We start from the raw sequence: 23252 nt of genomic DNA, 5'->3' as shown, positions 1-23252 counted from the left end.
GCTAACTATGCTAACAATGTTAAAAATGCTAACAATGCTAACCAGGTTGATTAGCTAACTTAGTTGATGATTTTTTGCAGTTATGCTAAAAATGCTAACTATGCTAAACATGCTAACCAGGTTGATTAGCTAACTTAGCCAATCATTTCTAGCAGTTATGCTAAAAATGCTAACTATGCTAACCATGCTAACTTGCTAGTGCGGACTTTTATTTTTAAACATTTGTTGCAAGGGTATTCATTGTGGCCACTATCAGGAAACAAGAAGTTACTGCAGTGTAATCATGTTGGTTGCTATGGAAACGGTCATAAACGCTTAATTTTAATGGTTGCTATGTTGGTTGCTAGGTACATGGAGGTTTCATGTAGTTGACTGGAGGCATAGTTGATGATAACTGACAGTTGGAATGGTTGAACAGTTAAATAGTTGAGTAGTTTCAATGGTTAAATGATTTAATAGTGTATTATTGCAGTGAGGACTTTTATTTTGAAACAGTTGTGGACAGAGGAAACAGTTAACAGGATATGTAGTCTTCTGAGAGACTGTATGCTTAAAGCCAGAGAAACTGACAGTTGGTGCCCAGGTGGCCGGCCACCTGGCGTAAGATTCTAATTGCTGCCGTGATGTCATAATGAGCAATGTTAAGTCTATGGGGGAAATGGTAATAGTTTTTAAGTAATAGTTTGAAAAGTATAAAAGTTACAAAGTTAAAAAATACAAAGCAGGCATGGCATAAGCAAGACCTACGCAACAACGTTTGAATGAAGTTTCTACGTTAAACGGTTGAAGCTGAATTGGCTGCGTTAGAAGAAGAAGTTTAATAATAATAATAAGAAGACTTGGAATAACAGTACAGTGCATTTTCATGCACTGTAACTAGAGAATGTAATTCCAGGGAAATTACGAGTGCATGAAAATGCAAAAATGTATAGATACAGTAGATAATGTAGATATAGTTACTAAGGTGTAGCTAGGGTAAACATGGTGGTTGCATAGTTTAAAGAAAGCTGATAGTGTGAAGGTAGACAGTTTAAAGCTTAAACATTACAGTTCTAACTGAACTAATGATTTCTAGCAGTCAAGCTAAAAATGCTAACAATGCTAACTATGCTAACAATGCTAACCAGGCTGATTAGCTAACTTAGCTAATCATTTCTAGCAGTTATGCTAAAAATGCTAACAATGCTAACCATGCTAACTAGATAACTTGCTAGTGAGGACTTTTATTTTGAAACATTTGTTGCTAGGGTATCCATGGTGGCCACTATCAGGAAACAAGAAGTTACTGCAGTATAATCATGTTGGTTGCTATGGAAACGGTCATAAACGCTTAATTTTAATGGTTGCTATGTTGGTTGCTAGGTACATGGAGGTTTCATGTAGTTGACTGGAGGCATAGTTGATGATAACTGACAGTTGGAATGGTTGAACGGTTCAATAGTTGAGTAGTTTCAATGGTTAAATGATTTAATGGTGTATTATTGCACTGAGGACTTTTATTTTGAAACAGTTGTGGAGAGAGGAAACAGTGAACAGGATATGTAGTCTTCTGAGAGACTGTATGCTTAAAGCCAGAGAAACTGACAGTTGGTGCCCAGGTGGCCGGCCACCTGGCGTAAGATTCTAATTGCTGCCGTGATGTCATAATGAGCAATGTTAAGTCTATGGGGGAAATTGTAAAAGTTTTTAACTAATAGTTTAAAAAGTATAAAAGTTACAAAGTTGAAAAGTCATAGCACACATGTCCTAAGTAAGACCTACGTAACGCAGTTTGAATGAAGCTTCTACGTTAAACGGTTCTAGCTGATTTGCGTGCGTTAGAAGAAGTAGAATAACTAGAAATGCAATTCCAAGGAATTACCAGTACATGAAAATGCAAAAATAGATAGATAATGTAGATATGGTTACTAAGGTGTAGCTAGGGTAAACATGGTGGTTGCATAGTTTACAGAGAGTTGATAGTGTGAAGGTAGACAGTTTAAAGATGAAACGTTCCAGTTCTAACTTAACTAATAATTTCTATTCATGTTAAAATGTTGATTAGCTAACTTAGCTAATGATTTCTAGCAGTAACGCTAAAAATGCTAATTATGCTAGCAATGCTAACTTTACTAACAATGCTAACCAGGTTGATTAGCTAACTTAACCGATGATTTCTAGCAGTAATGCTAAAAATGTTAACAATGCTAAATTTGCTAACAATGCTAACCAGGTTGATTAGCTAACTTAGTTGATGATTTTTTGCAGTTATGCTAAAAATGCTAACTATGCTAACAATGCTAACTTTGCTAACCATGCTAACTAGCTAACTTGCTAGTGAGGACTTTTATTTTGAAACATTTGTTGCTAGGGTATCCATGGTGGCCACTATCAGGAAACAAGAAGTTACTGCAGTATAATCATGCTGGTTGCTATGGAAACGGTCATAAACACTTAATTTTAATGGTTGCTATGTTGGTTGCTAGGTACATGGAGGTTTCATGTAGTTGGCTGGAGGCATAGTGGATGATAACTGACAGTTGGAATGGTTGAACAGTTCAATAGTTGAGTAGTTTCAGTGGTTAAATGATTTAATAGTGTATTATTGCAGTGAGGACCTTTATTTTGAAACAGTTGTGGACAGAGGAAGTAGTGAAACAGGATCTGTAGTCTTAATGAGATTGTATGCTTAAAGCCTGAGACAGAAGGTGCCTCTCATATATAGCGTTTACGCGTCCTCTCTCGCTCCTCACTGATCTACATAAAGAATGATGGAGCGGCAACAATGGGATAGTCTAGCCCTTCTTCTATCTTTCTTTATGTAGATCATTGAGGATCGAGGAGCGAGGGAGGACATAAACGCTGCTTGAGAGGGACCCACAGTAAATACTTTAAAAGTTGTATATAGTCTAATTAATGTTGATAGACAGAATGTTTAATGGATGTTGATAGGCAGATTGTTTAATAGATATTGATTGACAGTTTAATGGGTGGATGAGTGAATGGTCTGAAGAAGATGAATGGATAGAAGGTTGGATGGAATGTGCCTTATATTCTTGTTCTGATACAGCTCTCTGAGAGTAGTTGACACAGGTGTAATCAATTTAACTGGCTAGTCTTAAGAGAGCCAGAGTGTATATGCTTAAAGCCTGAGACAGAGTAAATAATTTAAAAGTTGAATGTAGATAGTCTAATTAATGTTGATAGACAGAGAGTTTAATGGATGTTGATAGGCAGATTGTTTAATAGATGTTGATAGACAGTTTAATGGGTGGATGAGTGAATGGTCTGAAGAAGATGAATTGATAGAAAGTTGGATGGAATGTGCCTTATATTCTTGTAGAGTGGAGAGACACAGCTCTCTACTGAGAGTAGTGGATACAGATACAGGTGTAATCAATTTAACTGGCTAGTCTTAAGAGAGCCAGAGTGTGCTTGAGACAGAGTAGATTGTTTAAAAGTTGAATGTAGATTGTCTAATTGATGTTGATAGGCAGACTGTTTAGAATAGGTGGATGAGTGAATGGTTTGAAGAAGATGAATGGATAGAAAGTTGGATGGAATTAGGAAGACTTATGTTGATACAGTTGATACAGGGGAACAGAAAATGTAGTCTCAAGAGAGCCAGTGTAAAGCCTGAGAGAGAGAGAGAGCTGCTGCACCTGGACTGGCCACCTGGTGTAACATTCTAATTGCTGCCATGATGTCATAATGAGCAATGTTAAGTCTATGGGGAAATTGTCATTTTAATTAATTAATAGTTTAAAAAGTACAAAAGTTACAAAGTTGAAAAAAATAAAGCCCACATGGCGTAAGTAAGACCTACGCAACAGCGTTTGAATGAAGTTTCTACGTTAAACGGTTGAAGCTGCATTAACTGCGTTAGAAGAAGAAGAATAATAAGAACTAGAAATGCAATTCCAAGGAATTACCAGTGCATGAAAATGCAAAAAAATGTAGATATGGCTGCTAAGGTGTAGCTAGGGTAAACATGGTGGTTGCATTGTTTAAAGAGAGTTGATAGTGTTAAGGTAGACATTTTAAAGCTTAAACATTCCTGTTCTAACTTAATTAATACTTTCTAACAGGTATTCTAAAATGTTAACTATGCTAACAATGCTAACCAGGTTGATAAGTTAACTTAGCTGATGATTTCTAGCAGTAATGCTAAAAATGCTAACTATGCTAACATTGCTAACTATGTTAACAATGCTAACCACGTTGATTAGCTAACTTAGCTAATCATTTTAGCAGTTGTGCTAAAACTGCTAACTATGCTAACAATGCTAACTATGCTAACAATGCTAACCAGGTTGATTAGCTAACTTAGCTAATCATTGTTAGCAGTTATGCTAAAAATGCTAACTATGCTAACAATGCTAACTATGCTAATCATGCTATCAATGCTAACTTGCTAGTGAGGACTTTTATTTTGAAACAGTAGTTGCTAGGGTATCCATGGTGCCCACTATCAGGAATAAAGAAGTTACTGTAGTATAATCATGTTGGTTGCTATGGAAACTGTCAAAAATGCTTAATTTTAATGGTTGCTATGTTGGTTGCTAGGTACATGGAGGATTCATTTAGTTGACTGGAGGCATAGTTGATGATAACTGACAGTTGGAATGGTTGAACAGTTAAATAGTTGAGTAGTTTCAGTGGTTAAATGATTTAATAGTGTATTATTGCAGTGAGGACTTTTATTTTGAAACAGTTGTGGACAGAGGAAACAGTTAACAGGATATGTAGTCTTCACAGAGAGATTGTATGCTGAAAGCCTGAGAGAGAGAGGGCTGCTGCAGGTGGGGCTGGCCACCTGGCATAAGATTCTAATTGCTCAACGACCCGATTGTGATGTCATAGAGGCCAATGTTAAGTCTATGGGGAAATTTTAATAGTTTTTATTTAATAGTTCAAAAAGTATAAAAGTTACAAAGTTGAAAAGTCATAGCAACCCGATCCATTAGAATACCTACGTTACAAAGTTTGAATGGAGTTTCCAAGTTAAACGGTTGAAGAGAAATTGCGGTCAGAAAAAGTGGTAAGCGGAATAATAATAACTAGAAATGCAATTCCAAGGAATTACCAGTGCATGAAAATGCAAAAATAGATAGATAATGTAGATATGGTTACTAAGGTGTAGCTAGGGTAAATATGGTGTTTGCATAGTTTACAGAGAGTTGATAGTGTGAAGGTAGACAGTTTAAAGCTGAAACATTCCAGCTCTAACTTAACTAATGATTTCCATTCATGTTAAAATGTTTAGCTAACTTAGGTAATGATTTCTAGCAGTTACGTTAAAAATGCTAATTATGCTAGCAATGCTAACCAGGTTGATTAGCTAACTTAACCGATGATTTCTAGCAGTAATGCTACGAATGCTAACTATGCTAACAATGCTAAATTTGCTAATGATGCTAACCAGGTTGATTAGCTAACTTAGTTGATGATTTTTTTGCAGTTATGCTAAAAATGCTACCTATGCTAACAATGCTAACTATGCTAACCATGCTAACTAGCTAACTTGCTAGTGAGGACTTTTATTTTGAAACATTTGTTGCTAGGGTATCCATGGTGGCCACTATCAAGAAACAAGAAGTAACTGCAGTATAATCATGTTGGTTGCTATGGAAACGGTCATAAACACTTAATTTTAATGGTTGCTATGTTGGTTGCTAGGTACATGGAGGTTTCATGTAGTTGACTGGAGGCATAGTGGATGATAACTGACAGTTGGAATGGTTGAACAGTTCAATAGTTGAGTAGTTTCAATGGTTAAATTATTTAATAGTGTATTATTGCAGTGAGGACTTTTATTTTGAAACAGTTGTGGACAGAGGAAACAGTTAACAGGATATGTAGTCTTCTGAGAGACTGTATGCTTAAAGCCAGAGAAACTGACAGTTGGTGCCCAGGTGGCCGGCCACCTGGCGTAAGATTCTAATTGCTGCCGTGATGTCATAATGAGCAATGTTAAGTCTATGGGGGAAATTGTAGTAGTTTTTAACTAATAGTTTAAAAAGTATAAAAGTTACAAAGTTGAAAAATACTTTGCCCACATCGCGTAAGTAAGACCTACGCGACATAGTTTGAATGGAGTTTCTACGTGAAGCGGTTAAAGCTGAATTGCGTGCGTTAGAAGAAGAACTAGAAATGCAATTCCAAGGAATTACCAGTGCATGAAAATGCAAAAATAGATAGATAATGTAGATATGGTTACTAAGGTGTAGCTAGGGTAGACATGGTGGTTGCATAGTTTACAGAGAGTTGATAGTGTGAAGGTAGACAGTTTAAAGATGAAACGTTCCAGTTCTAACTTAACTAATGATTTCTATTCATGTTAAAATGTTGATTAGCTAACTTAGCTAATGATTTCTAGCAGTTACGCTAAAAATGCTTATTATGCTAGCAATGCTAACTTTACTAAAAATGCTAACCAGGTTGATTAGCTAACTTAACCGATGATTCCTAGCAGTAATGCTAAAAATGCTAACTATGCTAACAATGCTAAATTTGCTAACAATGCTAACCAGGTTGATTAGCTTACTTAGTTTATGATTTTTTGCAGTTATGCTAAAAATGCTAACAATGCTAACTATGCTAACCATGCTAACTAGCTAACTTGCTAGTGAGGACTTTTATTTTGAAACATTTGTTGCTAGGGTATCCATGGTGGCCACTATCAGGAAACAAGAAGTTACTGCAGTATAATCATGTTGGTTGCTATGGAAACGGTCATAAACACTTAATTTTAATGGTTGCTATGTTGGTTGCTAGGTACATGGAGGTTTCATGTAGTTGACTGGAGGCATAGTGGATGATAACTGACAGTTGGAATGGTTGAACAGTTCAATAGTTGAGTAGTTTCAGTGGTTAAATGATTTAATAGTGTATTATTGCAGTGAGGACCTTTATTTTGAAACAGTTGTGGACAGAGGAAGTAGTGAAACAGGATCTGTAGTCTTAATGAGATTGTATGCTTAAAGCCTGAGACAGAAGGTGCCTCTCATATATAGCGTTTACGCGTCCTCTCTCGCTCCTCACTGATCTACATAAAGAATGATGGAGCGGCAACAATGGGATAGTCTAGCCCTTCTTCTATCTTTCTTTATGTAGATCATTGAGGATCGAGGAGCGAGGGAGGACATATAAACACTGCTTGAGAGGGACCCACAGTAAATACTTTAAAAGTTGTATATAGTCTAATTAATGTTGATAGACAGAATGTTTAATGGATGTTGATAGGCAGATTGTTTAATAGATATTGATTGACAGTTTAATGGGTGGATGAGTGAATGGTCTGAAGAAGATGAATGGATAGAAGGTTGGATGGAATGTGCCTTATATTCTTGTTAAGAGAGACACTGATACAGCTCTCTGAGAGTAGTTGACACAGGTGTAATCAATTTAACTGGCTAGTCTTAAGAGAGCCAGCGTGTACTCTTAAAGCCTGAGACAGTAAATAATTTAAAAGTTGAATGTAGATAGTCTAATTAATGTTGATAGACAGAGAGTTTAATGGATGTTGATAGACAGATTGTTTAATAGATGTTGATAGACAGTTTAATGGGTGGATGAGTGAATGGTCTGAAGAAGATGAATGGATAGAATGTTGGATGGAATGTGCCTTATATTCTTGTAGAATGGAGAGACACAGCTCTCTACTGAGAGTAGTGGATACAGATACAGGTGTAATCAATTTAACTGGCTAGTCTTAAGAGAGCCAGCCTGAGACAGAGTAGATTGTTTAAAAGTTCAATGTAGAGCGTCTAATTGATGTTGTTGATAGGCAGACTGTTTAGAATGGGTGGATGAGTGAATGGTTTGAAGAAGATGAATGGATATAAAGTTGGATGGAATTAGGAGGACTTATTTTGATACTGTTGTGCGCAGAGGATACAGGGGAACAGAATATGTAGTCTTCAGAGAGGAGCCTGAGAGAAACTGGCAGTTGGTGCCCAGGTGGCTGACCAGCTGGGGTAACATTCTAATTGCTGCCGTGATGTCATAATGAGCAATGTTAAGTCTATGGGGGAAATGGTGATAGTTTTTAACTAATAGTTTAAAAAGTATAAAAGTTACAAAGTTGAAAAGTCATAGCACACATGTCCTAAGTAAGACCTACGTAACGCAGTTTGAATGAAGTTTTTACGTTAAACGGTTCTAGCTGATTTGCGTGCGTTAGAAGAAGAATAATAAGAAGAAGAAGCCTAGGAAGAACAGTACAGTGCATTTTCATGCACTGTAATAAGAAGAATAGGAAGAACAGTACAGTGCATTTTCATGCACTGTAATAACTAGAAATGCAATTCCAAGGAATTACCAGTGCATGAAAATGCAAAAATAGATAGATAATGTAGATATGGTTACTAAGGTGTAGCTAGGGTAAACATGGTGGTTGCATAGTTTACAGAGAGTTGATAGTGTGAAGGTAGACAGTTTAAAGATGAAACATTCCAGTTCTAACTTAACTAATGATTTCTATTCATGTTAAAATGTTGATTAGCTAACTTAGCTAATGATTTCTAGCAGTTATGTAAAAAATGTTAATTATGCTAGCAATGCTAACTTTACTAACAATGCTATCCAGGTTGATTAGCTAACTTAACCGATGATTTCTAACAGTAATGTTAAAAATGTTAACTATGCTAACAATGCTAAATTTGCTAACAATGCTAACCAGGTTGATTAGCTAACTTAATTGATGATTTTTTGCAGTTATGCTAAAAATGCTAACTATGCTAACAATGCTAACCATGCTAACTAGCTAACTTGCTAGTGAGGACTTTTATTTTGAAACATTTGTTGCTAGGGTATCCATGGTGGCCACTATCAGGAAACAAGAAGTTAGTGCAGTATATTCATGTTGGTTGCTATGGAAACGGTCATAAACACTTAATTTTAATGGTTGCTATGTTGGTTGCTAGGTACATGGAGGTTTCATGTAGTTGACTGGAGGCATAGTGGATGATAACTGACAGTTGGAATGGTTGAACAGTTCAATAGTTGAGTAGTTTCAATGGTTAAATGATTTAATAGTGTATTATTGCAGTGAGGACTTTTATTTTGAAACAGTTGTGGACATAGGAAACAGTTAACAGGATATGTAGTCTTCTAAGAGACAGTATGCTTAAAGCCAGAGAAACTGACAGTTGGTGCCCAGGTGGCCGGCCACCTGGCGTAAGATTCTAATTGCTGCCGTGATGTCATAATGAGCAATGTTAAGTCTATGGGGGAAATTGTAATAGTTTTTAACTAATAGTTTAAAAAGTATAAAAGTTACAAAGTTGAAAAATACAAAGCACACATCGCGTAAGTAAGACCTACGCGACATAGTTTGAATGGAGTTTCTACGTTAAGTGGTTGAAGCTGAATTGCGTGCGTTAGAAGAAGAATAATAAGAAGTTGAAGCCTAGGAAGAACAGTACAGTGCATTTTCATGCACTGTAATAAGAAGAAGAATAGGAAGAACAGTACAGTGCATTTTCATGCACTGTAATAAGAAGAATAGGAAGAACAGTACAGTGCATTTTCATGCACTGTAATAATAATAAGAAGACTTGGAATAACAGTACAGTGCATTTTCATGCACTGTAATAAGAAGACTTGGAAGAACAGTACAGTGCATTTTCATGCACTGTAACTAGAGAATGTAATTCCAGGGAAATTACGAGTGCATGAAAATGCAAAAATATATAGATACAGTAAATAATGTAGATATAGTTACTAAGGTGTAGCTAGGGTTAACATGGTGGTTGCATAGTTTAAAGAAAGCTGATAGTGTGAAGGTAGACAGTTTAAAGCTTAAACATTGCAGTTCTAACTGAACTAATGATTTCTAGCAGTCAAGCTAAAAATGCTAACCATGTTAACAATGCTAACCAGGTTGATCAGCTAACTTAACTAATGATTTCTAACAGAAATGTTAAAAATGTTAACTATGCTAACAATGCTAACTATGTTAACAATGTTAACTAGGTTGATTGGCTAACTTAGCTAATAATTTCTAACAGTTATGCTAAAAATGCTAACTATGCTAACAATGCTAACTATGCTAACCAGGTTGATTAGCTAACTTAGCATAACTGCTAGAAATGATTAGCTAAAAATGCTAACTATGCTAAACATGCTAACTAGCTAACTTGTTAGTGAGGACTTTTATTTTGAAACATTTGTTGAAGGGTATCTATGGTGGCCACTATCAGGAATAAAGAAGTTACTGTAGTAAAATCATGTTGGTTGCTATGGAAACGGTCATAAACGCTTAATTTTAATGGTTGCTATGTTGGTTGCTAGGTACATGGAGGTTTCATGTAGTTGACTGGAGGCATAGTTGATGATAACTGACAGTTGGAATGGTTGAACAGTTAAATAGTTAAGTAGTTTCAATGGTTAAATGATTTAATAGTGTATTATTGCAGTGAGGACTTTTATTTTGAAAAAGTTGTTGACAGAGTAAACAGTTTAACAGGATATGTAGTCTTCAGAAAGAGATTGTATGCTTAAAGCCTGAGAGAGAGAGAGATAGAGAGTTACTGCAGCTGGACTGGCCACCTGGCATAAGATTCTAATTGCCCTATTATGTTGTCATAATCATAATGTTAAGTCTATGGGGGGAATTTTAATAGTTTTTATTTAATAGTTCAAAAAGTATAAAAGTTACAAAGTTGAAAAATACATACCTGAAGTCACCTAAGTAAGACCTACGCAGCGCAGTTTGAATGAAGTTTCTACGTTAAACGGTTGAAGCTGAATTGAACGCACAAAAAGCGTTAGAAGAAGAATAATGACCTATAAGAATAAATCGGATAACAGTAGAGTGCATTTTCATGCACTCTAATAAGAAGCCTAGGAAGAACAGTACAGTGCATTTTCATGCACTGTAATAAGAAGACTTGGAATAACAGTACAGTGCATTTTCATGCACTGTAATAATAAGAAGTAGTAGAAGAAGAAGAAGAAGAAGAAGAAGAAGCCTAGGGATAACAGTACAGTGCATTTTCATGCACTGTAATAATAAGAAGACTTTGGAAGAACAGTAGAGTGCATTTTCATGCACTCTAATAATAAGAAGACTTGGAATAACAGTACAGTGCATTTTCATGCACTGTAATAATAATAATAATAAGAAGACCGAGGAAGAACAGTACAGTGCATTTTCATGCACTGTAATAATAACTAGAAATTCAATTCCAAGGAATTACCAGTGCATGAAAATGCAAAAATAGATAGATAATGTAGATATGGTTACTAAGGTGTAGCTGGTCAGGTTTTAGCTTGCCGTTTGGCGTTTTCTTTAATGTGTCAACATCCTTATTTTTTTTTTCATAAAGGTTATCAAGGAAACAAGTGGTGTACTGGATGAAGTTTGATGGACTCTTCTGATCAGGTAAGGAAAGGTCCTAAATTAATGAATATCCACAATTACATTTTGATATATTTTCCTTTTTTTCAAGTCAATGAATCAACAATTCCAAGAGGTGAAACAATGCATTTTCGACATCAACCAGTAAATTTAGACGTGTATATTAGAACATTTTACACGATTAAATGATCTATAAAACATTTGGCCACTGTATTATTATTTCAGATGATCATGTTTTGACTTAACTCTTGTTTTGTCTGTGTCATGGTGATTGTAGGTGTTGCAGGTCTTCCAGCTACTGTTTGGAGAAGATATTTCCTCTCAATTTATGGAAGTAGGGAATTTTTCTGAAGGCAGAAATCAAGGATTCAAGAACCCAAGTTGGACTCTTGATTCCACTGAGACCACTGTGTGCATTTTGAAATGTTCCAAATGTGTGTCACGTCCATACGGAAGAAGTTCCAAGCCCACAAGTGAGTTCACTCACCAGATAGACACACATACGCATTTATAACACTAATATGTGTGCATGTATTTGTGTCTGTAACGGTTAGTTTATCCCCTCCTTTCATGTGTCTGTTATGACTTTGTAGTGGGCTCTATGAACTGTCCAGGGCAAAGTCGGTCTACCCTGATGACACTCCCTGTTCCTTGATGGTAACCATGGCTGCTGCCTTCAATGTGGTGGGTGTGGAGTATGTTATTGAGCATGCTCTAATTTGTTTGTCATAAGTTCTATGCAATACATTAATCCAGAAAGTAATCATGATTATTGCAGTTACCTAAAAGTAGTCTTGAATTTGCGATTAGCCATGTTTTACCAATTCAGTTTGTTGTACAGCATGCATCATTTTGTTTATTCTTATTTTTATTGACAGAGCCCTCAGAAATAAACTGATATCAATAATTAATATGGATGGTGATTGTGGCAAGGGTGCCTCCATAAGGTAATTATCGTTTATATTTGTACATCTGATAGACTTACCTTGCTTATTTTTTTTAATTCTATGATTTTACAGATTAATCAACAATAACTAATTGTATGGCAATCTTTTTTTTTATTATTATTATTTTTAAAGGTGCCATCCAGAAGTCCCAGCCTGGAGCCAGTGGCTGCTATTGCAAGACTCATGGGAGATGATCTGCAGGCAAAGCTGCGATTAGGTATGATATCACACAGACATACTACTGCGCAGAAGTGTAGGGTCACTTTCAAATGGCCTCTCTATTAAACTAGATAAATAAATACCGAACATATCTAAGTGCACTCCCAAACTTTCTAATACAAGTATATGTTGTTCACATCTGCATTACTTCTAACTATTGTGCCTGACTGCTTGTGTGGGTTTGCTTTTATGTGTCACACACAAGCGGAGTAGTTTGCATTGATTATATTAATGGACAGGGTCAATTGTAATGTATGCTTCCTTTCTCTTTCACAGACACTTGACATTTACTGCGAAAGGTACCATCAGAGCACCTCTCCCTACCCTGCAGGATATCTATACCAGAAAAGTACAACAACGGCCCAAAACTATTTCCAAAAGACATTTCACACCCTGACCATGGACTGTTTAAACCACTGAGGTCAAGCAGACGTCTCTGTTCCCACATGGCTAAAACAGAAAGGAAACAAGTCTTTTCTCAATATGCTGCTCCATCGCTCCACCCCTGAAACATCAATTTCGATCTTGAACACATGAGGATGTTGGTTCAAGTTTGTCTGCAGACAGTCAATATAGACAGGTGTGTTGTTTTGATTTGATGTTTAGATTGTCGTGCATACAGTATCTTTACAATAATGATGGAATGAATTCTCATTTGGTTTTACCTACGTTGGGATTAAAGGAACACTTAACCGTTTTTTCATATTAAACTACATTATTCCCTTAACTAAGACGAGTTGATACATACCTTTCACGTTTCAATGCGTGCACTCACTGGCTCTGGCGCGCGGCGCAATTTTGATAGCACTTAGCTAGCCCAATGCATTCATTAGGATCCAAACAGAGATGAAGTTAGAAGTGACCAAACACCTCCATGTTTTCCCTATTAAAATACAGTTACACGAGTAGTCACACGACCAAGTATGGTGAGACGAAATAAAACGTGGTGCATTTGTAAGCAGGTAAGAAGGATAACTATAATGTGTGGCGCAATAACATTGGGAGCACTTAGACTCTGCGCAGTAATATCCTCACTCCAAAGTGAAACTGAAAGTGCAGGATATTATTGCGCCACACAATATAGTTATCCCTCTTACCTGCTTACAAATGCACCACGTTTTATTTTGTCTCACCATACTTGGTTGTGTGACTACTCGTGTAACAGCCGTGGGGCAGCCGTGGTGTACTGGTTAGCGCATCGGGCTTGTAACCGGAGGGTTGCCGGTTCGATCCCCGACCAGTCCACCATGGCTGAAGTGCCCTTGAGCAAGGCACCTAACCCCTCACTGCTCCCCGAGCGCCGCTGGTTGGGCAGGCAGCTCACTGCTCTGGGTTGTGTGATTCACCTCACTGTGTGTTCACTGTGTGCTGTGTGTTCACTAATTCGGTTAAATTGGGTTAAATGCAGAGAACTGAATTTCCCTCACGGGATTCTATTCTATTTCTATTTAACTGTATTTTGATAGGGAAAACATGGAGGTGTTTTGTCGCTTCTAACTTCATCTCTGTTTGGATCCTAATGAATGCATTGGGCTAGCTAAATGCTATCAAAGATGCGCCGCGCGCCAGAGCCAGTGAGTGCACGCATTGAAACGTGAGAGGTATGTGTTGATGTGGGGTGATTTTAATTCCAGAGTCCAAGGGGACATAGTGTCCTGGATACATGAAATAACTGGCATTTTAAAAATAAAACTAATACAAATCTGCTAACCTTTATGGAAATTTAACACATAGGTTAACATAGGCATTCCAATACTTACAGTATATCCCCTGTATTTTAAGGAACAATTTATTTATTTATCATACATTATTCATTCACAAAGAAAATGTATGTCCTTAAAGGTTGAATATTTCCTCATTTTTTCATTTAAAGCATTAAGAGCAATTTCCAAAAGATGATTTTATATTGTCAACTTTAGCTTGTGTTCCAATACATTTGGGCTTGACTGTATGCCATTATTTATTGGTTAAATGTTTATGATTGCTTTTTGTAATGTCTGCACCTTAAGGCGAGACACGGCAGGTGAAAATACTGTTTTTGTGACCTCCGGTCAATTTCGAGATTTTGAGCTAGTTTGCTACTTTAGCATGTATTCTACCACCCTACTACAACAACAAAGTCCGATTTGCACATTTAAGTGTTTATTTCACGAACTTTTGTCTACTCGCGCCTGTATATTTCTCCTAATTTTACCAAAAGTTCCCATTCTAAAGTGTCATGTACTACCGTGATCGTGATCCAAATCATATCGTGTTTGATACCGTTTGAAAGCCCTGCTTCTCCTACAAGACGCTATGCTATCCAAATATGGGCATTTCCTTTGTATTAGCAACCAATCGCGAAAGTTCAAAGACGAGTCTAAGCTGAGAACGCATTTCATTGGCTGTGTTTCATGGCTGTTTTCTCAAAACGAGTTCCCCCCCACACGCCATGCAAAGGATCTCCACTTCTGCAGCACCTACATACACCAAACTTTCCAGTCTTATTCCTAACTATATTAGGAAGATATTAACAGAGGGATTTGTTGATATAGCATTCTTGGCATGATTTACATGACTTTTTATGCCTAAAAATAGGGCGAAAATCCACTTTTTAAGCCAATTGGCAGTATTTTCTGATTTACTGGAAAACAAAAGAAGATATTCATAATCCCCTCTGTAAATGTTTTTTTATTTGATATATTAACACAACAAAAAAATAATTTTCAACCTGGCTTTTTCCAATGGTCAGATCCTTCGCATCAAAATATATGCAAATTAGCGCATATTTATGGTTATGGTTATGGTTATGGTTATGGTTATTTATATTTAATGATATATAGCCTAATTAGCATATTTAAACATTAAATTAAAGAAAACTTGCAATACATTTTATTCTCCTATTTATGTGAGTATTCAACTGGTAAAGTTTCATGAAGATATCTTTAAGTTTAAAATGTTCCCCTATTCACCTGGGGTGTCTCGCCTTAAAGTGTCAAAGTGTCCATGTAGTATATAGTTCATGAAATAAAAGTTTTAAATGCTACGGAATGGTCTATTTTTCTGATCCCCAAACTGATTTCTCAATTGTAACTCCTCCTTCTCAATAGTGTCTCATAGCAATGTCTCCTCATTTGCTCTATTATTTCTCCAAAGGAGAAACAAGTTATAAATGAGACTACACTCAAACATATAGGAGATCTCCACTAGGTCTCCCCTATTTCTCCAAAGGAGAAACAAGTTATAAATGAGACTACACTCAAACATATAGGAGATCTCCACTAGGTCTCCCCTATTTCTCCAAAGGAGAAACAAGTTATAAATGAGACTACACTCAAACATAAAGGAGATCTCCACTAGGTCTCCCCTATTTCTCCTGTGTCTCAAACGAATATCTCTTTTGTGGCTCCTTCTTGTCTCATTAATATATGTCTCACCTATTTCTCCTAAGGCCATTTTAGGAGAAAGAACTGAGAAAAAAATGATACTTCAATGATCCTAAAATGATCCTTAAATGAGAATCTCAATTTTGTCTCCTGAGCAACAGAAGAGATACAAATGAGAAACCATTTTTTCCTCTGGGTAGGCCTATTGTTATTCATCTATTCTTATTGTGTCATACAGTAGGCTATGTTGTCTTTTTAACTAATACAATGTTTTACACTAGCCTGATAAACCAGCCTAAATGGATTGGATGTCTAATTTAGTCTGGCTCCGATGAATGGATACAACGGAACATTGTTGATGAGCACAACCCGTTGTCTTTCAAACCGTGTCTGTGCCTATAGGCCAACGCTCCCTCAAAACCCCGCCCCAGAGCCCTCTGCCCCGCCCGCGTTGATTCAAAACACATCTCTGCGTTGTGATTGGTTTAGTTGCCATCTGCCAGATTCAGGGCAGTGTTTTCAAAATGTACAGTGGTCCGAGGCCAGACCCAAATGCAGGCAAAACATTTTGCCGTCCAGCAGTTGGCGCTGGTTTTCCAGGCTAGTTTTACACAGCAACCTTTTTACATTTACATGCAATGGTAATTCCTTCCATGGAATTACATTTTCTAGTTAACATTTAATATCTATCTCCTTGAGGATCGTGGGTATCCATGTCTCCCAACTCTCATCACCCCGTATCCTAATCCCCGCTCCTGGACCACAGGCCAGATTCAACCGGGCACACAGCAGACCCGCGTCAGGATTGAGAATACATTTGGGATATTGAAATCCAGGTTTCAATGCCTACGTGGATTAAGGGTGTCCCCGGAACGGGCATGCGACGTAATTGTTGCATGCGCAGTCCTACACAATATAGCGGTTCTGCGGAAAGAGATGCCTCCACCTTTTGCCCCGGTCCTCGAGGAGGAACCAATTCCACAAATGGATTTAAGGGCAGGACAAATGATGCGCAATCACATTTGTAGAAATCATTTCATTCAAAGAAACCAAACAAACATTTTCGTCAATCTTTTTTATTCTTCAATTGCTGAGGGGGGAAAGAATGTTGAAATTAGTACCATGAATCGCAATACCCACTTTCAATTGTTGCCCATTAACCTCCTTTTTTCACCTCTATCAGCAGGTTTATGTAAGTCATCTCCAGGTTGGCCTTAGCGATTTCCCGCTGGAGATGCACCCTATACAGCTCTTTAATTGACATCTGAAATGGAGGGAAATATTGTTTTAACATTCAAGCGAGATATGCTTGGCCAGTAAAGCGAGTAGGCCTAGGTCTTACGTGCTCATATTGGGTTGATGATGTGGACGGACCCGAATATAAGAATATAAGTTGCACTGTGGTACGCACACGGTTTGCATATATGTGTTCAAAGACAAAACAATAAAATACAAGAAACACAGGCCTAAAATCTACATTCAACCAATGGAGTATCATGAGACGGCCCTGGGGCCAGTTTCACTAAGATAGACTGTGACTATAACTTAGACTAAGGGTATAGTCAGACTTAGCATAGACATCTAAATAATAGTGTTGTACAAAGCAGTTAAGACACCAACTCTCCTAAGTAGGACTAGACACAAAGAATTGTGGGTAATCTGGGTATTTTAAGACTCTTTTCAAAACAAAAAACCAGCTCCCGTCGGCCTGTCGGCCTTCTTACGATTGGCTTTTTTTTTTTGTGGTTATTTATATACAGGAGTGACAAACATGTTAGGACAATTTAAATGCTACTCTGACAAATATATAGGTCAATACGATAGTGGGAAAGGTTACCGGTTTGTATGATGTTTTTGTACTTCATTTTTACTTGATCCGCCGATCGCTTGGGGCCCATCGGAGTACATCTTAGTACAATAACATGATAGGAATGTTAACAAAGCTTAACTGGGATATGAATAGATTCATAGTTCAAATATTTAGGATCCTGCTTTTGTCATGAAACTTACGCATTCACGCGGTCAGCGATCCTCTACCAAGCTTCAATTCGCTGCATGGCAGAGGCTTTAGTGTTACTTTTTTGGTAATAATTTGTTTCTCTTCGTCGTAACCCTCCAGGAGGACCTGGAGCTCCATCTCGGAGAAATATGCGGCCCGTTTAGCCATTCTGATCAGGATTTCCATGCTTCATACATCACGTCTTTATAGGTTTGGCGTGGACACACACAACCACGTGTTAACCAACCCCGTGTTGACTGAACTAATTCATAACCGGTGCGGTGGAACCGACAGCTCTAATTTTGTCGGCTCAGGGTTAATCAACCTAGAGTTCAGCGTTGACTCTGTTTGTTAAACCTCCGTTCGTCCAGTCCAACTTCACCAGAAAACAATAATCTAAGAACAGCTTAAGTCGGCTAAAAAGTCAAGCAGGGAATAGAGAATCCACACAGTCTTTCTCTGATGCTTAGTTCACACTGGCAGTCGAAATCCGATTTTTTGCTTATCTGGATCTGGATTAACAATGGTGGGGCGTAAACAATGGGATAGTCTATCCAGTGTTAGTTATAGATCAGTGGAAACGCCCCTCAAGGATCAAGCATGTTGAGAAGCAACTAGCGACTAATTTGTGGCGGTGCGCCACAGATTCAACACCGGCCGGCGGCCGCCACATAGTGCGTTTCGTTATTCTTTTTTTTATACCGCTATTGAAGAACACGCAGCATTCGTTAAGCTGAATTTCCTTTCTCTGCTCTCCCTCTCACAACTCACGCGTCTGTCTCTCATACACACACACAGCCCCTACCCCTCCGTGCACACCGCGTCTGTCTCAATGAAAACCGACGAGATCATCCCTGGAAGCGTGGTCGGTGGTCGCACTGATGCACCTAACGCTGCTCGGGTGAAAGCATAAAGTTCGTCCGCAACCTTTGCCTCGACATGCACATTTAATCCAAATAAAACATTTGCAATCGTGAACACATTGACGCACAGAAGACGAGTAGCTAAATTACTGTTAAATTCAGTTAGCATCATAAGTAGGCTATGCTGCAGACATTTGATTAAAACTCTTGCATTCAAGTTGACTGACCATCTCAATACCAATGTTTTTCAACCCCAAGACTTAAAAGGGCCTGTCCCAAGGAGAAAAAGTATTAGCTTACCTTGAAACTTAAACACATGTGGGGAAACTGAACAGTCCAACCAGTAGAGTATGATAAGCTTAGCCTTCTACTTTGTTTACAATATTTTGAGGCTTCAATCAGACAGCTGAATTGAAGAGGTGGAGTTGTAATATGAATCGTGGGCTACAATCTGCATAAATTTTGCTGTTATGAATATCAGAAATGTCAGTATATAGAATGTAAATAATTATATTCTGTAAATCCCCCCCCCCCCCTTCAGACATGGGGCGACCACCACACATACATTGCCTTCTAATCTGTGGGAAACACTGGTGTGACTGATCAGAACACTGATACAGCACAGGTGTGGTTGATCAGAACACTGATACAGCACAGGTGTGGTTGATCAGAACACTGATACAGCACAGGTGTGGTTGATCAGAACACTGATACAGCACAGGTGTGGTTGATCAGAACACTGTGGTACAGCACAGTGATTAATGTAGATTAATGGTTAAAACCATGATTTCACGATATATCCATAATTCCCTCTGTGAAAGCTTTATCCAATGTTCAGATTTAGTTTTTGTGCATATCTGACTAGATCATGCTTAATTTGCCTATTTAAACATTATATGACAGAAAACGTATTTTGTTTTTATTTTATTTTATTATCCTCTACTCAGGAAGGTCATAGTGAGATACATTAATATGAATATGGCAGAAGAGATATTGTAAGTAATCAACTGGGGAAGTTTCAAAGTAGCCTCTCTCTGTTAGTTAACATGTTTAGGTTGCTCAAATGCTCAAAAGTTTGGGGTCACTTAGAAATGTCCATTCTACTCCTTTATAGACAAAACACCAGCTGAAATCAGTTGCATTGTTTGTTTCAAATCAGTGCTGCAGTTTCCAGACTACATTATATGCTTACATAATTGCAAAAGGGTTCTCAAATGTTTTCTTAGTCAGCCTTTTAAAATGATATCGGATTAATAAACAGAATGTGTCTTTGGAACATTGGATGAATGGTTGCTAATAATGGGCATCTACTGTATATACTTGTGTAGATAAGATATTGCATTAAAGATAGGCCATTTATTTGTACAAAATGAATGATGTTAATGTAAAAAAACCTATCAAATAATAGTGACTCCAAACTTTTGAACGGTCGTGTGACTTTTTCAATGTCAAAACAACAATACTTTCAAATTGAGAACATTTTCAGACATCACATGTGAAATCCATGGCACAATTCGGATGGGACCAGAAAACAATCATCTCTGCATTGAGCAACATGGTTCAAAATTACATCCAATGGAGCGGAAGCAGAAGTGCAGGACATAGGTCCTCTACAGAAGCGATACCTTCGCTAGGGTTAGGGTTAGGAGGGAGGCGACGCAGGGGCATTAACTAGGCTGAAGTGTCCTACAGGCTAGACTTGAGCGATCTGAATTTAATGCTGGCTGGCTGCTACAGGAGGCCAATGGAGTAACTAAGAGAGAGTTAGTAATTTATACCACACTTACAATGTCTGTTTCAACAGTGATGACGTAATGAAGAAATAATGGTAGGAAGATGAAGTACAGTTTAGTAAAGGGATCATTTGCCATAAGGCCTCTCCTCACTCCTTTTTAAATTATAAGACCATAAAAGTACAGCTCTCAATAATATGCATCATAGGGCCAGAGAACAGGTTATGAGCAGCAAGCAACACACTAATAGCAGCTAACAACACACTGATAGCAGCTAGCAACACACTGATAGCAGCAAGCAACACACTGATAGCTCGATCCCACGCTCAAACAGGTAGGTGCCCCTCTCCTTAAGTCTCCTCACCCCACCCTTTTGTCCCTCCTCACTCCATCTCCCCTTCTCTCTCTCTCAAAATTCAAATTCAAATTCAAATGAGCTTTATTGGCATGACTTACAGTAGAAGAGTAGTGTTGCCAAAGCCATCATACAGTGCAAACAGATGCAATATCTGTTTTGAAGGTACAGTAACACACAAGCATCAAAAACAAAATGAAATACATTTATAATAATTAAAAATATATGGTCTTCAAATATCTACTCAGAAATAAGTTAAACATATGTATCTAGATTATCTTTGGTTAAAAAAGGAAACTTATAGCTTTCAGCTTTAAAGTATTCTAAAATTAAAGGAAACTTATCGATTTCAGTTAACTCTAAATTCAAAGGAAGGTTGGGTTGGAAAATTGCTAAATTATCTTGGGTTAAATAAAAAAAGGAAAATTATAGATTTCAACTTTAAAGTATTATAGGATTAAAGGAAACTTATAAAAATCTGTTTAATCTAAATTAAAAGAAAACTTATACATATCTAAGTATTCAACTTTAGAGTATCCTATGATTTACGGAAATGTGGAATTCCATTAATCTAGAGTAAAGGGAAACTTAAGTATATGTCTAAATAAAACAGAAAACTTACAATTAATTTGCCCACCGTGTAAATTAAATTCATGACCTGTATATTAGTGATCTAAGATCGCCCTAGTTTAAAGAGGATATTAAGACCCTATCTAAATGTATGTACCTAAAATAGTAAATAGAGTGACAATATGGATAAACATCTAATAAAGTTAAGATGTCTCTCTTGTTTTGTGGCAGGCCATTATATAGTCTGCAGCTATATTTGTGTGATTTTTGTCCTCTCCTAGTAATATGTATAATTTGGATTGAGGAGTTAGATTTTCAAAATGCTTTACATGGTTTTTGAGTTCAGCAAAATAAATTTCCCTAATGGATGTATATCTTGAACAGTGAAGCAGGAAATGTTCTTCGTTTTCAATTTCCTTTATGCAGGAACCACAACTTCTCATATCTCTAGGTATCCATGTCTGTTGCTGCGTTTACATGAGAGCTTTAATTCCGAATAAAACCAAGTTAAATCGGAATAAAAGTTAATTCCGCTTTAAAAGAGACCATGTAAACGCTTATTCCGCTTGAAAATGATTATTCCGAATTAAACTTAATTCCGATTTAAGTGGTTGGTTTATTCCGATGTTAAAGCGGAATTAACTCCCCTCCTTGATCATGTAAACCTTTATTCCGATTAAAAGTTTATTCCGTTTGTTTGGCGCATGCTCGTACAAGGAGGAAGAAGAAGCGCATGCTCGTTTCATTGTTAATTCGGCTCCGTCTTCTTCCCCCCTTCTCCGACAGTCTTCTCCTCCTCAGCTAGCAAACGTGAAGCTTGACAATATTCTCGAGCTGCTGGCTAAATAGTAGGCCTATTATCAGAGTTACTGTGAAACCCGTTTTCATTATGTTATTGTTCATGCTGTAACGTTAACCCGAGATGACAAAAAAGTTGCTAGCCAGCTAAAGTTTGTTTTCTTCCGGTAGACCTTATTAGGCTACGTTCATGCGCCGCCTGTCCAATCGGAACCCTTCCCGACCCCCAGACGTTCAGCAGAATACAATAAAGCGTAATTAACGTATGTTCCATGTAAACGCCAATTCGGAATTATTATTTCCATGTAAACTCGAAGGAGAATATTTTAATTCCGATCTATTTAATTCTGAATAAACTAATTCGGAATTAAAAACATCATGTAAACGTGGCGTGTTTATGTCTACCTATTTCAATTTGGAGTTTGTGGTCACTGATTCTATACTTGGTCATTGTTGTTCTTTTTTTCTGTCTTTAATGGTATATAAATATGGTGCTAGACAATAGTTTCTGTTTAATGATCTGTATATGTCTAATTTGTTATTGTTTTTTATTTCCTCCTTCCAGATTTCAATGTAGTCTATCTGGTTTGTGTGATCAATTTCTTTTAGGACAGATTTTGGTAGGAGGCTCAGATTATTAATGTTGTTTTTCTTTGCAAGATGGAAAAGGGGGTCACCATTATGGTTAATGGACTTGCACTTGAAAGCTTTATGGTGGTAAGTTTCACTATTGCTTTTTGACAGATGAAACCAAAAGTTAGAGGCTCTTTTGTCAATGTCAAGAGCTAAGGGGAACCTCCCCAACTCTGAGCGACATGCAAGGTTGGAGGAAGTTCTATGAACGCCTAAGACATCTTTGCATATTTGTAGATGTAATAAATCAGTTGGACTTTTGTCCCATTGTTTGTAGTCAAGTCCATACAGTGGTCCCCATATCTCGCTGCCATAGAGGGCAATTGGCTTGCCTATGGAATCAATTATCTTCAACCAGAATTTGGTTGGGGGATTGAATTTGTGAAGCTGTTTCTTAATCATAAAATATGTTCTCAGAGCCTTCTC

General features: G+C 37.4%; 1 long non-coding RNA gene across 1 annotated transcript; it reads left to right on the top strand.

The window, feature by feature from the left end:
• Window positions 1-12221: 12221 nt before the first annotated feature.
• On the top strand, window positions 12222-12975 carry LOC134061866 (uncharacterized). The gene is made up of 3 exons (XR_009935393.1): window positions 12222-12291; window positions 12424-12508; window positions 12787-12975. It is a non-coding gene; the product is annotated as an uncharacterized LOC134061866 (long non-coding RNA).
• The last annotated feature ends 10277 nt before the right edge of the window (window positions 12976-23252 follow it).

This window comes from Sardina pilchardus, chromosome 17 (assembly GCF_963854185.1).
Source record: "Sardina pilchardus chromosome 17, fSarPil1.1, whole genome shotgun sequence".
In the NCBI taxonomy this organism is placed as follows: domain Eukaryota; kingdom Metazoa; phylum Chordata; class Actinopteri; order Clupeiformes; family Clupeidae; genus Sardina; species Sardina pilchardus.
The sequence above is the reverse complement of the archived record's forward strand: the minus strand, read 5'-3'. Positions and strand labels throughout refer to the sequence as shown.